The sequence below is a fragment of the Heteronotia binoei genome, chromosome 3 (genome assembly GCF_032191835.1).
Source record: "Heteronotia binoei isolate CCM8104 ecotype False Entrance Well chromosome 3, APGP_CSIRO_Hbin_v1, whole genome shotgun sequence".
NCBI classification, from domain to species: domain Eukaryota; kingdom Metazoa; phylum Chordata; class Lepidosauria; order Squamata; family Gekkonidae; genus Heteronotia; species Heteronotia binoei.
In genome coordinates, this window is record NC_083225.1 from 183,074,175 (window position 1) to 183,086,812 (window position 12,638).

A 12,638-nucleotide genomic window follows, 5' to 3' on the forward strand; every position below is an offset into this window, starting at 1 on the left:
CATAAGCAAAGGGTAGGGTTACCAGGTCCGCCTCAAGAAATATCTGGGGACTCTGAAGCACAACTGAACTCCAAAGGGAGTTCTGGCCATCACATTTAAAGAGACCACATGCCTTTTAAACACCTTCCCTCCATTTGGAATACTGAAGGATAGGGGCACCTTCTTTTGGGGCTCGTAAGAATTGGACTCCCCTGGTCCAATCCTTTTGAAACTTGGGGGAGTGTTTTGCCGAGAGGCACCGAATGCTAAAAGCCCCTCTGGTGCAGAGTGGTAAAGCTGCACTACTGCAGTCGGAGCCCTCTGCTCACGACCTGAGTTTGATCCCAGCAGGAGCTGGTTCAGGTAGCCGGCTCCAGGTTGATTCAGCCTTCCATCCTTCCGAGGTCGGTCAAATGAGTCCCCAGCTTGCTGGGGGGGGGGGGGGGAGTGTAGATGACTGGGGAAGTCAATGGCAAACCACCCCGTAAAAAGTCTGACGTGAAAACGTTGTGAAAGCAACATCACCCCAGAGTCGAAAACGACTGGTGCTTGCACAGGGGGAATGACCTTTTTTACCAAATTCTGTGCTGAAAATTCAGTGCCTCCATCTCAAAAAACAGCCCCCCCCTAGAGCCCCAGATACCCACAGATCAATTCACCATTATACCCTATTGGGATTAATCTCTATAGAGTATAATGGAGTGCCCAGTAGACATTTTCCTTCCCCCTCCCCGCTTTCTGTTAACCCTGAAGCGGGGGGAAGGCCTCCATACCAGAGGATCCCCTGCCCCCACCTGGGGATTTAACACTCCTAACACGGTTTTCCTCTAGTCTTCAGCCTTCCATGGTTTTTCCCCCTTTTTTGTCACCCACCTGGGAATTGGCAACCCTAGCCAAGGGGGGTCAATTCCCCCCCCCCTCAGGAAGAGGTGAGAATGTGTACTCTCTTCAGATACCTCATCCCCATGGTGATGCCAGCTCACGCAGAGGGGAGCATGAAAACACCATGGTCTTCCCCCTTGCCTGCCTTTTTATAGAATCATAGAGTTGGAAGGGACCTCCAGGGTCATCTAGTCCAACCCCCTGCACAGTGCAGGAAACTTACAAACACCTCCCCCTAAATTCACAGGATCTTCCTTGCTGTCAGGTGGCCATCTAGCCTCTGCTTAAAAACCTCCAAGGAAGGAGAGCCCACCGCCTCCCGAGGAAGCTTGTTCCACGGAGGAACTGCTCTAACGGTCAGGAAATTCTTCCTAATGTTGAGCCGGATTACTGGGACCTGAGCACAATGTTTAAACAGACTGAGTTATCTTTGCTATGTGTCATCTGGTCACTTCTGACTTACAGTGACCTGTGAATTAATGTCCTCCCAAATGTCCTGTTGCTAACAGGCTTGCTCAGGTCTTTTAAACTTGAGGCCTCCTTGATGGAGTCAACCCATCCCATCTTTGATCTTCCTCTTTGCCTGCCGCCTTTGACTTTCCCTAGCATGATTGATCTGGTGACTCTTGTCTTCCAGTGAGTCCTGTCTTCTCATCTAATATCATGCAACGGGAAGCCATGTGCAGAAGTAAAAATGGGAAATAACTCTCGCCAACACTTTTGCAGCCAGGAAGGTGACTCGGGGGTAAGCAGAAGCCCTTCTGGAGAGCCAGTTTGGTGTAGTGGTTAAGTGTGTGGCCCACTCCTCCACATGCACCACGTGTGATTCCCCACTTCTCCGTACGCATCTGCTGATGTGACCTTGAGTCTGTCACAAGTTCTCACAGAGCTGTTCCTCTCAAGAGCAGTTTCTGTCAGAGCTCTCTCAGATCCACCTACCTCAAAGGGTGTTTGTTGTGGGGAGGAGAAGGGAAAGGAGAGTGTAAGCTGCTCTGAGACTCCTTCAGGTAGTGAAAGGTGGGGTATAAATCAAATTTCCTCCTTCTCCTCTCCTCCCCATCCTCCCCTTCCCCGGTGATGTCCCATACCAGATTGGGTTCTCCTTTACTTTTTAACAGCCATTCCCCACAGCTGCTCTGCGTAGGGTTGCCAGTCTCCAGGCGGCACCTAGAGATCTCCCAGTAATATATCTGATCTCAGGACCACAGAGATCAGTTTCCCTGAAGAAAGCTGGAGGGTGGACTCTACGGCATTTGACCCTGCTGAGATACTTCCCCTACCCAAACCCCGCTCACCCTGGATTTCACTTCCCCCCTCAAATCTCCAGGTATTTCTCAATCTAGAGGTGGCACCCTTCGATCTGGGGCAGCAGGGAAGTAGTTCTGGGAGACCCGGCATTAACTTTTTAAAACGCTGAACGTGTAGTTTGACCCTCAGTCTTCCATGCAATGCGGATCTGGCCGGAGCTTTCCGTCTTAGTGAATACTAGCAGTGCTATCACCCAGAGTTGGATTTTGAGTATAAGAACATAAGAAGAGCCCTGCTGGATCAGACCAATATTCCATTTAGTCCAGCATCCTGTCGCACACAGTGGCCAACCAGTTCCTCTGGAGGGCCAACAACAGGACACAGAGGCCAAGGCCTTCTAAGAACATCAGAATAGCCCTGCTAGATCAGACCAGTGGTCCATCTAGTCCAGCATCCTGTCGCACACAGTGGCCAACCATTTCCTCTGGACAGCCAACAACAGGGCAGGGATGCATAAGAACGTAAGAAGAGCCCTGCTGGCTCAGACCAGTGGCCCATCTAATCCAGCATTCTGTCTCACACAGTGGTCAACCAGTTCCTCTGGAGAGACAACAGCTGGGCATAGAGGCCAAGGCCTTCTCTTGATGTTGCCTCCTTGCTCTGGTATTCAGGAGTCAACTGCCTCTGAATAAGGAGGTTCCCATTAGTCACCATGGCTAGTAGCCACTGATAGACCTATCCTCCGTTCATCTAACATCCCCCTTTTAAAGCTTTTTTTGCTTGTGCCCATGTCCGAATCTTTTGGCAGCCAATTTCACAATGTAATCATTTGCTGTGAAACGAAGTATTTCCTTTGCGTCGGTCTGTGACTGCCATAACAATCACCCCCCTAGCTAAAGTTTCTAGAGTCTCGTAAGGAAATTGCGCAAATTTAAAAGGCATGACTTTGTTTTAATTTGCTGAACAATATATTCCGGTCACGTGGCTTCTGGAATTCCTCGTGGGCGTTCTCTTCGGGGAATGATGAACTCTCAAGAAGAGGGGAGGCGATGACAAAGTATAATTTGCGTTTGCAGAAGGGAAGAGGATGAATTTTGCCGTGCCTCCTTTGAATGAGCTCAAAGTGGAGGTGTTTCGCTTGCATGGCATTTAATGATATTGGAAACTGAGGAAGAGGTGAGCTAATGTGTGGTAGAAACATATTTTAATAGTCTCTATTCCATACCATGTCAGTCTTGCTAGGGCATTGTAAGTTGCCGAACTGTTGTGCTCTGGTTTATAGTCCATTTAAAAAACTCAGCTCCCTGTTTGTGACTGGCAAACCCAGATGGGAGTCAAACCCAGGAGTATTCAAGCACCCCTAAAGGAAATGCTGCTGAGACTAAATAGGTCTAAGTTGGGACAGTTCTTGGATACAAGAACCCTTTGGGATTTGAATAGCAAGGCTGCGTTCAAATGTTACGAACAGGGCTCTTTTTTCTAGCAGGAGCTCCTCTGCATATTAGGCCACATCCCCCTGAAGTAGCCAATCCTCCTGGAGCTTACAGTAGGCCCTGTACGGAGCCTTCTAAGCTCTTGGAGGATTGGCTACATCAGAGGAGCATGGCCTAATATGCAGAGGAGCTCCTGCTAGAAAAAGTGCCCCGGGAACCGTCCCCTATTTTTGACGTAACTAAGCCTCCTTATAAGCCACATTTCACCATGGCATCCAAATCTCCCAAAATGTGACTGCAGTCCACAACTCTGAAACGCTGGTTGGCCCAGCGGATGCTTAATCACTCACCTATCAATAATACTTATTTTATTTAATTCGCTTGTACCCTGCCTTTCTAAGCAGTGAGGATGTGCTGCTTATCAGAGGTGTCGAACTCATTTGTGAAGAGGGCCGGATCTGGCATAAATTTAATTTCGTTGGACCGGGCCATGCGTGCCATAAAATGTAACACAAGGTACCGGAGATCCAATCTTTATAAAGGTGATTTCAGATGCCGAATGACGTTAGCAGGTGAATGACAATAGCAGGCTTGATTGGATTAGGTGTGATATGCAGAAGGGTAGAAGGCAGGGTGATACCAGCATTGGTAAGAAGACAGAAAACCTAGGTCTCAGTTCATTCCAGGAGGATTCAATCCAGGAGGAGGCAAAGACTAAATGGACATAAGTCTAACATTAGAAACCACAACAATCAGTTGCTGACCTGAGAACATCAAAGAACGAATATTCAACATGGAGAATATTCTGCCCAGCCCTGTTAATGAAGCGAACCACAGCATTCAGTTGCAGACCTGAAAACATCAAAGGATGAATATTCTCCATGTCGAATATTCTGCCCAGCCCTGTTAATGAAGCGAACCACAGCATTCAGTTGCGGACCTGCGAACATCAAAGGATGAATATTCGACATGGAGAATATTCTGCCCAGCCCTGTTAATGAAGCGAACCACAACAATCAGTTGCTGACCTGAGACCATCAAAGAACGAATATTCGACATGGAGAATATTCTGCCCAGCCCTGTTAATGAAGCAAATAGAACTAGCAGGCTCCTTTCTAAAAAAAAAAAAAAAAAAAAAATCCCAGGGAGACTGATAGAGTCTGCATTGCCCTCTGCCAGTAGGAGAGTTCCCAGTATTCTGTAGCCTGAGGCTTTGTGTTTGTTTGTTTCCTCTTTTGAATTCAGTAGCAATTTTGTGTAGAAAAGGAGGCAAGACCGAGAAAGGTACAACCTGACCAGGGGAGAATGCCGTCCAGAGTTCCGAAGCTGAACGGTGTAACAACCCTGAGATCTCTACAAATGGGCAGCAGCATTTTGAATGTGTGGTTTGTTTCCACTTATCCTGGGGTGACACTGAAAAGGCAAAAGTGAAGTATAAGTGCTCAGCTTCTCGAAAAAGTCAGCCAGACCCTGAGTATCTCCCCCCGCCCAAAGCTAACTCACTCGATTGTGTTTCCCGGTGTATCATTAGAATAACAGGACACTGTGTGCTCTGAAAGGCACCAACCATTGGGTGGGCGGGCCGGTGGACATAACAGGCAGAGTGAGTCATACTTCCTGCGTACCAGTAATTGCCAAAATGTCATTTTGCCTTTTGAAAAAAAAAAAGACTGGTCTCCATGCCATCCTAATATATTTACATCATACGGATGGTTGACAATGGAGCGTGGGAGATGATGGTGGAACTTTAGCGGCCCAGATGGGAGGGCCTGCGTGCAGCTGTGGATGAAAGGACTGGAGGCTGAAATAGGAACGTTACCAAATTTTGTGAGAGCGCTCCTTTGATTCTAAAAATTTCACATTCGGCGCTGGTGGGCGCACCCAGTTCGGGATGAAACTGTAAGCATTCTTTGCCGTGTCCCTGAGAGTCAGTTGGTGTAGTGGTTAAGTGTGCAGACTCTTACCTGGGAGAACTGGGTTTGATCCCCCACTCCTCTACCTGCACCTGCTGGCATGGCCTTGGGTCAGTCACAGTTCTCTCAGAGCTGTTCCTCTTAAGAGCAGTCCTAGGAGAGCTCTCGGAGCCCCACCTACCTCACAGAGTATCTGCACGTGGGAGGAGCCTGCAAGAACAGGGGAACCCCCTCCCAGGGGGCTGGCAACTGTAGTACTATTAAGGTTGCAATCCTCCAGGTGGCGCCTGGAGATCTCCCGCTATTCCAATTGCTCTCCAGGCAACAAACATGAGTTCCCCTGGAGAAAACATGCCCTTTGGAGGGTGGACTCTGTGGCAATATACCCTGCTGAGGTCCCTCCTGTCTCCAGTACCTGCCTTCTTCAAGCTCCACCTGCTAAAATTCTAGGTATTTCCCAACCCACAGCTGGCGACCCTATAAAATGACCCCTAATTAACACATCCCACTGCCCAACCCTTGGAGAGATAAGGACCTAGGATTCCAAAGCCCGATGCACTGGCTCTGCCTGATTAGGCCTTCTAAGACTCAAATTAAACCCTAAGTGGAATGAAGGCATAATTGCATCATAAATGCCCTTTAATTAGAGGCCAGAGATTGAACCTGGGATCTGTGAGCAGTGGCTCATCATTGCACCACCGACATTCCACCGTGATGCTGTAGTTTTGGGCAAAACTCTATGGTTGAGCCCAATTTTACCGTAGAGTTTTACCCCAGAACTCGAGTGTTTACCGTAGTTTTACCCCAAAGCCTAAATCGTTGAGCTGTGGCCCTCCTCTTCTTCTAGGCATGCTCCAGTTTCCTTCCTGTGATCTTAGCAGCACGCTAGCCTAGGCGTTAGATTAACTTATGGAGAAGGCAAGGTATGCAAGACACATTCACGGCCATTCTCTCTCCAACATGATTTACTGCCGGCTGTTGTGGAGTGGCAGCGGAATTGCCCTTCCCTTGTCACAAATTCTGCCTGATTTTTTTTTCCTCTCTAGCTGGAGAACTTCGCATAATGAAAAGTGGAAATTGCCGCCCTCCCAGCCCAGCACAGAATACATTAAGAAGTCATTTTAATTTGGACACTGTTTTAAATCACACGCCAGGATTGTTGCGTGCCAGCCACCTAGTTTGATATTGGGCCACGTCAGTTAAATGTTCATCCGAATTCCATTTCATTTCCTTGTCACCCTCACAGGAGGTGTCAAATTTGCAACAGAAGACAGTGGCGAAGGCCAAGAGCATTGCCCTGAATGTCCTTTAAGCTGAAACATCCACAGTAGGAGGGTTCTTAAATAGAGTCCATACGTAAAAGGGCACAAAAAGGGCTTTAACAAAAAGGGCTTTGTGTATTTCTTCGCTTTCCCCGATTCTGATCATGTAATACCAAGGCTTTTTTTTTGAGCAGGAACGCACAGGAATGCAGTTCCGGCTGGCTTGGCACCAGGGGGTGTGGCCTAATGTGCAAATGAGTTCCTGCTGGGCTTTTTGTACAGAAATACCCTGCGTGAAACAATGGTGACATCAGGGGGTGTGGCCTAATGTGCAAATGAGTTCCTGCTGGGCTTTTTGTACAGAAATACCCTGCGTGAAACAATGGTGACATCAGGGGGTGCGGCCTAATGTGCAAATGAGTTCCTGCTGGGCTTTTTGTACAGAAATACCCTGTGTGAAACAATGGTGACATCAGGGTGTATGGCCTAATATGCAAATCAAATCAAATCAAATCAAATTTTATTCTTATATCCCGCCCTCCCCCGCCAAAAGGCGGGCTCAGGGCGGCTCACAGACATGGCGCGCCATGATTTAGTTAAAACAGATAAACAATACTTTAAATATGGTACAGTTACATAAATTAATTAAAATAAATAAAAATAGGTGCTATAAATTCTATCAATCCCAGTTTCAGTTATACATCCCCAGTCCTGCTCCTGCTCGACTTTTTTTTTTGTACAAAACAGCCCTGTGTAAGACAGGTGTGAAATAAGACACAGACGTTCTCCCGTTTGGAGTAACAGCACAGGAGGTGCTGTTATTCTTGGTTTTTGAAGGGTTTCTGGTAGCTAAAGTTTCCAGCTCTGAGTTGGGAAATACCTGGAGATTTTGTGCGTTGAGCCTGAGAGAGGTGGGATTTGGGGAGGGGAGGGACCTCAGCAGGGTATAATGCCGTAAAGTCCACCCTTCAAGGGAGCCATTTTCTCCAGGGGAAACTGATCTTGGTCATCTAGATATCAATTGTAATAGAAGGTCTCCAGGTGCCACCTGGAGGTTGGTAACCCTAGATGACACCGGGGCTTGGCGAACTGAGCTTTGTTTGTTTCAATGAGGTAGCCAGCAATAATACGTTTCTGGAGGGGCATCAAAACAGTTGTCAAAAGTGTGAACAGGACTCAAACGGTATGAAAAATCTTTGGATTTCTGGGGTGTGGGGGGGGTTGATATTGCAGTGAATGAAACCATGGCTGCTAGGCCTATAGGTGAGTTGGGGGATCCTCCACCCTCATTGGTAGGATTGCCAACTGACAGGTGGGGGCTGGAGATCTCCTGGAATTACAACTGGGCTAGAGATCAGAGAAAATGGAGATTCTGGAGGTGAACTCTATGGCTCCACCTGCAAACCTCCAGGAATTCCCCAGTTCACAGTTGGCTAACAGCTGGCCGCCAGTGCTCTGAGTAATGGGAAGAGGGATTTAAAAATGATGTCAGCTGCAGCATCATGTCACTTCTAGTAGACAAACCAGAAGTGGCAAAGGGCAGCTCTAGGAATCACGAGAAACTCTATGGCACACTCCCCTTTGAAATAGGTGAGTTGCTGGCCCTCACCCGGTTCTCTCTTCAGCATACGGTTTTCAAGTACTCTTCTGCTTAGGTGCACGAAGTGTCCAAATAAATATAGCTCTGTATGGAGCCTGATGACATACATTTCAGTAATGCCTAAATTGGCTGCAAAGTGCTCTGAAGACGGAGGAACAAGGTACTCTTAAAACAGCAGCAAGGTGGTGCTGAAGCAGGGGAAGACAAAACACAAGTTGCAAGTGTGGAGAGCGATGAAGAATAGGCCAGTAAGCAGTGGCATCACGGATGTGTCAAATGTCCCTTCCTTATGTTTTTCAGAGGAAAAATTGTTTCCGGGAGTTCACAGTATTCCCCAAAATAGTCCTCTCTCCTACGGATGCATTTATCTTGTTCCTTTCTTGATTGCTGCCCTGACTTTGTCTGTTTTGGCACTGTCGGGAAGGGAAGGGCAATCTTTCAAAGGTGATCCCAGCCAATCAGGGATCCTGCCGGTGAATGTGATGTCCTCATAGACCACCTGGTCAGGTACATCTCTCACAAAGCCAATTGAGAATGTGTGCCACCAGGGCTTTTTTTTTTTGCAGCAGGAACTCCTTTGCATATTAGGCCACACACCCCTGATGTAGCCAATCCTCCGGAGCTTACAATAGGCCCTGTACCAGTGCCAGATTAAACCCTGGGGAGGCCCCTAGGCAGTCAAAATCTCAGGGCTCCCTCGCAGATTATCTCAGAGTTGGAGTGGCCACCTTGCTGCCTGTGACCCCCACTGCAGCCTGCAGTCACCTTCTCAAAAGCCCCTTTGACAAAGAGAGAGGCAAACTTGGCAATGACGTCAGCAGCAGTCACACCAGGCAAGATGGGCAAAGAGCGGCTCAGTTGCTGGTTGCACGTGAAGGCTGGGAGGGCTGCAAGCAGGGGGGAAACTGGAGGGAGAAGCCAACCCGGGGCCCCTAAAGGTGTGGGGGCCCATAGGCCAGTGCTTATTTGGCCTAATTGTTAATCCAGCCCTATCCTGTACTAAGAGCCCTGTAAACTCTTAAGAGGATTGGCTATCAAAAACTAGCAAATTAATGGGAAGCAAAGAGTGAGTATAAATGGGCAATCTTCGCAGTGGAGGACAGTAAGCAGTGGGATGCCACAGGGCTCAGTATTGGGTCCCATGCTCTTTAACTTGTTCAAAAATGATTTGGAGTTGGGAGTGAGCAGTGAAGTGGCCAAGTTTGCAGATGACACTAAATTGTTCAGGGTGGTGAGAACCAGAGAGGATTGTGAGACACTCCAAAGGGATCTGTTGAGGCTGGGTGAGTGGGCATTAGCGTGGCAGATAAGGTTCAATGTGGCCAAGTGCAAAGTAATGCACATTGGGCCCAAGAATCCCAGCTACAAATATAAGTTGATGGGGTGTGAACTGGCAGAGACTGACCAAGAGAGAGATCTTGGGGTCATGGTAGATAAGTCATTGAAAATATCAAGACAGTGTGCGATTGCAATAAAAAAGGCCAATGCCATGCTGGGAATTATTAGGAAGGGAATTGAAAACAAATCAGCCAGTATCATAATGCCCCTGTATAAATCGATGGTGCGGTCTCATTGGGCATACTGTGTACAATTCTGGTCCCTGCACCTCAAAAAGGATATTATAGCTTTGGAAAAAGTCCAGAAAAGGGCAACTAGAATGATTAAAGTGTTGGAACACTTTCCCTGTGAAGAAAGGTTAAAACGCTTGGGGCTCTTGAGCTTGGAGAAACGTCAACTGAGGGGTGACATGATAGAGGTTTACAAGATTATGCATGGGATGGAGAAAGTAGAGAAAGAAGTACTTTTCTTCCTTTCTCATAATACAAGAACTCGTGGGCATTCAATGAAATTGCTGAGCAATCGGGTTAGAACAGATAAAAGGAAGTACTTCTTCACCCAAAGGGTGATTACCATGTGGAATTCACTGCCACAGAAGGTGGCGGCGGCTACAAGCATAGGCAGTTTCAAGAGGGGATTGGATAAAAAATGGAGCAGAGGTCCATCATTGGCTATTAGCAACAGTATATTATTGGAACTCTCTGGGGGCAGTGATGCTCTGTATTCTTGGTGTTTGGGGGAGGGGGGGCAAAGTGGAAGGGCTTCTAGCCCCACTTGTGAACCTCCTGATGGCACTTGGGTTTTTTTTTTTGGCTGCTGTGTGACACAGAGTGTTGGACTAGATGGGCCATTGGCCTGATCCAACATGGCTTCTCTTATGTTCTTATGTGACACAGAGTGTTGGACTGGATGGGCCATTGGCCTGATCCAACATGGCTTCTCTTATGTTTTTATGTTCTTATCAGGGGTGTGTGGCCTAATATGCAAAGGAGTTCCTGCTACAAAAAAAAAAAAGCCCTGTGTGCAACACTTCTCGCATCAGCGTTAAACTTATTCTGAATGGGTGAATGCTTTTCCGCTCTTGGGGGGTGGGAAGTGAACAATGTTAGAAAGTTGGGTGCTTTTTACTACCACTGTTTGCCTTTTTTTTTTTGTGCGTGGAAGAAAGGGCCTCCTCTGTGTTATCAAAATCTTTGGTATTGTCACATCTAGAATAAGGCATGAAGCAAAAAAGAGAATGCAGAAACATGCTGTAGGAGTTTGAAAAGGACAAAAGAAATGAATAAGCGAGCGTACAGCCTCCCCGAGCCGCATCAGTCATGTATATGCACATGCACACTCAAAACAAAACACCTACACAAATGTTCTGTGTTAATACAGAACTGTGTCAGAAACCCAAGCCCGGGTCTCCCTGGGTTACTGCTCCTTACCCCTTGAGCAACGCCCAGCCGTGTAGGTCTTCGAAGTTAAATGCACACAAATAAAGCAGAGCTTGAAATATATATAAAGGTTTATTAAAGGATTTCATCATGCAGTATATTCCAGGAGTGTCAAACACGCAGCCCAGGGACCGAATTAGGCTCCCAGAGGACTCCTATCGGACCCCCAAGCAACTGGCTGCCATATGCTTCCTTCTCCCTCTCTCTTGCTTCCTTCTGCATCTCAGCTTCCTTTGCCAGGCTTGCTCAATCGCACAGGAGCTACAGAGCAAAGCCTCTGTTTCCTCCGTTGGCTGAGGCGCCTCCCCCTGCTGGTCCCCTGGGGAAGAAAAGAGCCAGAGCTTCCTTTGCCCAGTTCTTTGAATCACATGGGAGAGGTACAAAAAAAAAGCACCTTTAAGACCAGCAACTGCTAATGTTTCAAGCAAGTCTGCTGTGTCCTTTATAAAGTTTGTATCTCCGCTATCTGGCATTATCTTTTATTACAAGGCCTTATTTATGTCAGATCTGGTCCTCATGACAAATAAGTTTGACACCCCTGGTACAGTCTTTACTGGAGAGCCAGTTTGGTGTAGTGGTTAAGTGAGCGGACTCTTATCTGGGAGAACCGGGTTTGATTCCCCACTGCTCCACTTGCACCTGCTGGAATGGCCTTGGGTCAGCCGTAGCCCTGGCAGAGGTTGTCCTTGAAAGGGCAGCTGCTGTGAGAGCCCTCTCCAGCCCCGCCCACCTCACAGGGTGTCTGTTGTGGGGGAGGAAGGTAAAGGAGATTGTGAGCCGCTCTGAGACTCTTCGGAGTGGAGGGCGGGATATAAATCCAATATCTTCTTCTTCTTCTTTATAGCTTAGCAACAGGGGAAATGTTGAATTCTCTGCCAGAGGATGTTGTGATGGCCACAGGAATAAACAGCTTTAAAAAAGGAATTAGAAAGGTTCCTGGAGGATGTCTATCAATGGCTGCTAGTCATAGCGACAGAGGGGAAGCTCCACATCCAGAGGCACTAATACTGTGAATCCCGGAACCAAGGCCTCCGTGCCTACTGATCTTTTACTCTTTCTGATGGACTACCGCAAGACAAACAGATTTACTCGATGGAGCCTGCTGGTGAAACTTGTAGGGGATTTGGGGGAATTTGACCAATAAAATATATATCTCACCTGATCTTGCACCATCGGTAGTATTAGAGTCTCAGATGTTAGGATCTGGGACTGGGGATCAAATCCCCACTCCGTCGTGGAAACTTGCTGTGTGGCCTTGAGTCAGTCACATAGTTAGGTTTGCCAGCTCTGGACTGGGAAATACCTAGAGGTTTTAGGGGTGGAGCCTGAAGTGGGCGGGGTTTGGTATACGCCAGAGGCCTTGGTCTCCCAAAGATTCCCCATGACTACCCACTAAGGACCAGGTGGAATTCTAGCAGGAGCTCCTTTGCATATTAGGCCACACACCCCTGATGTAGCCAGTCCCCCAAGAGCTTACAAGGCTCTTTTTTGTAAGCTCCAGGAGCAGTGGCTACATCAGGGGTGTGTGGCCTAATATGCAAAGG

The 12,638-nt window shown here is 47.7% G+C and overlaps 1 protein-coding gene across 12 annotated transcripts in view; it reads left to right on the plus strand.

Moving 5' to 3' along the window:
• Positions 1-12,638, plus strand: part of DLG2 (discs large MAGUK scaffold protein 2) — a 1,647,444-nt gene that overhangs the window by 799,401 nt on the left and 835,405 nt on the right. The window lies entirely within an intron of this gene.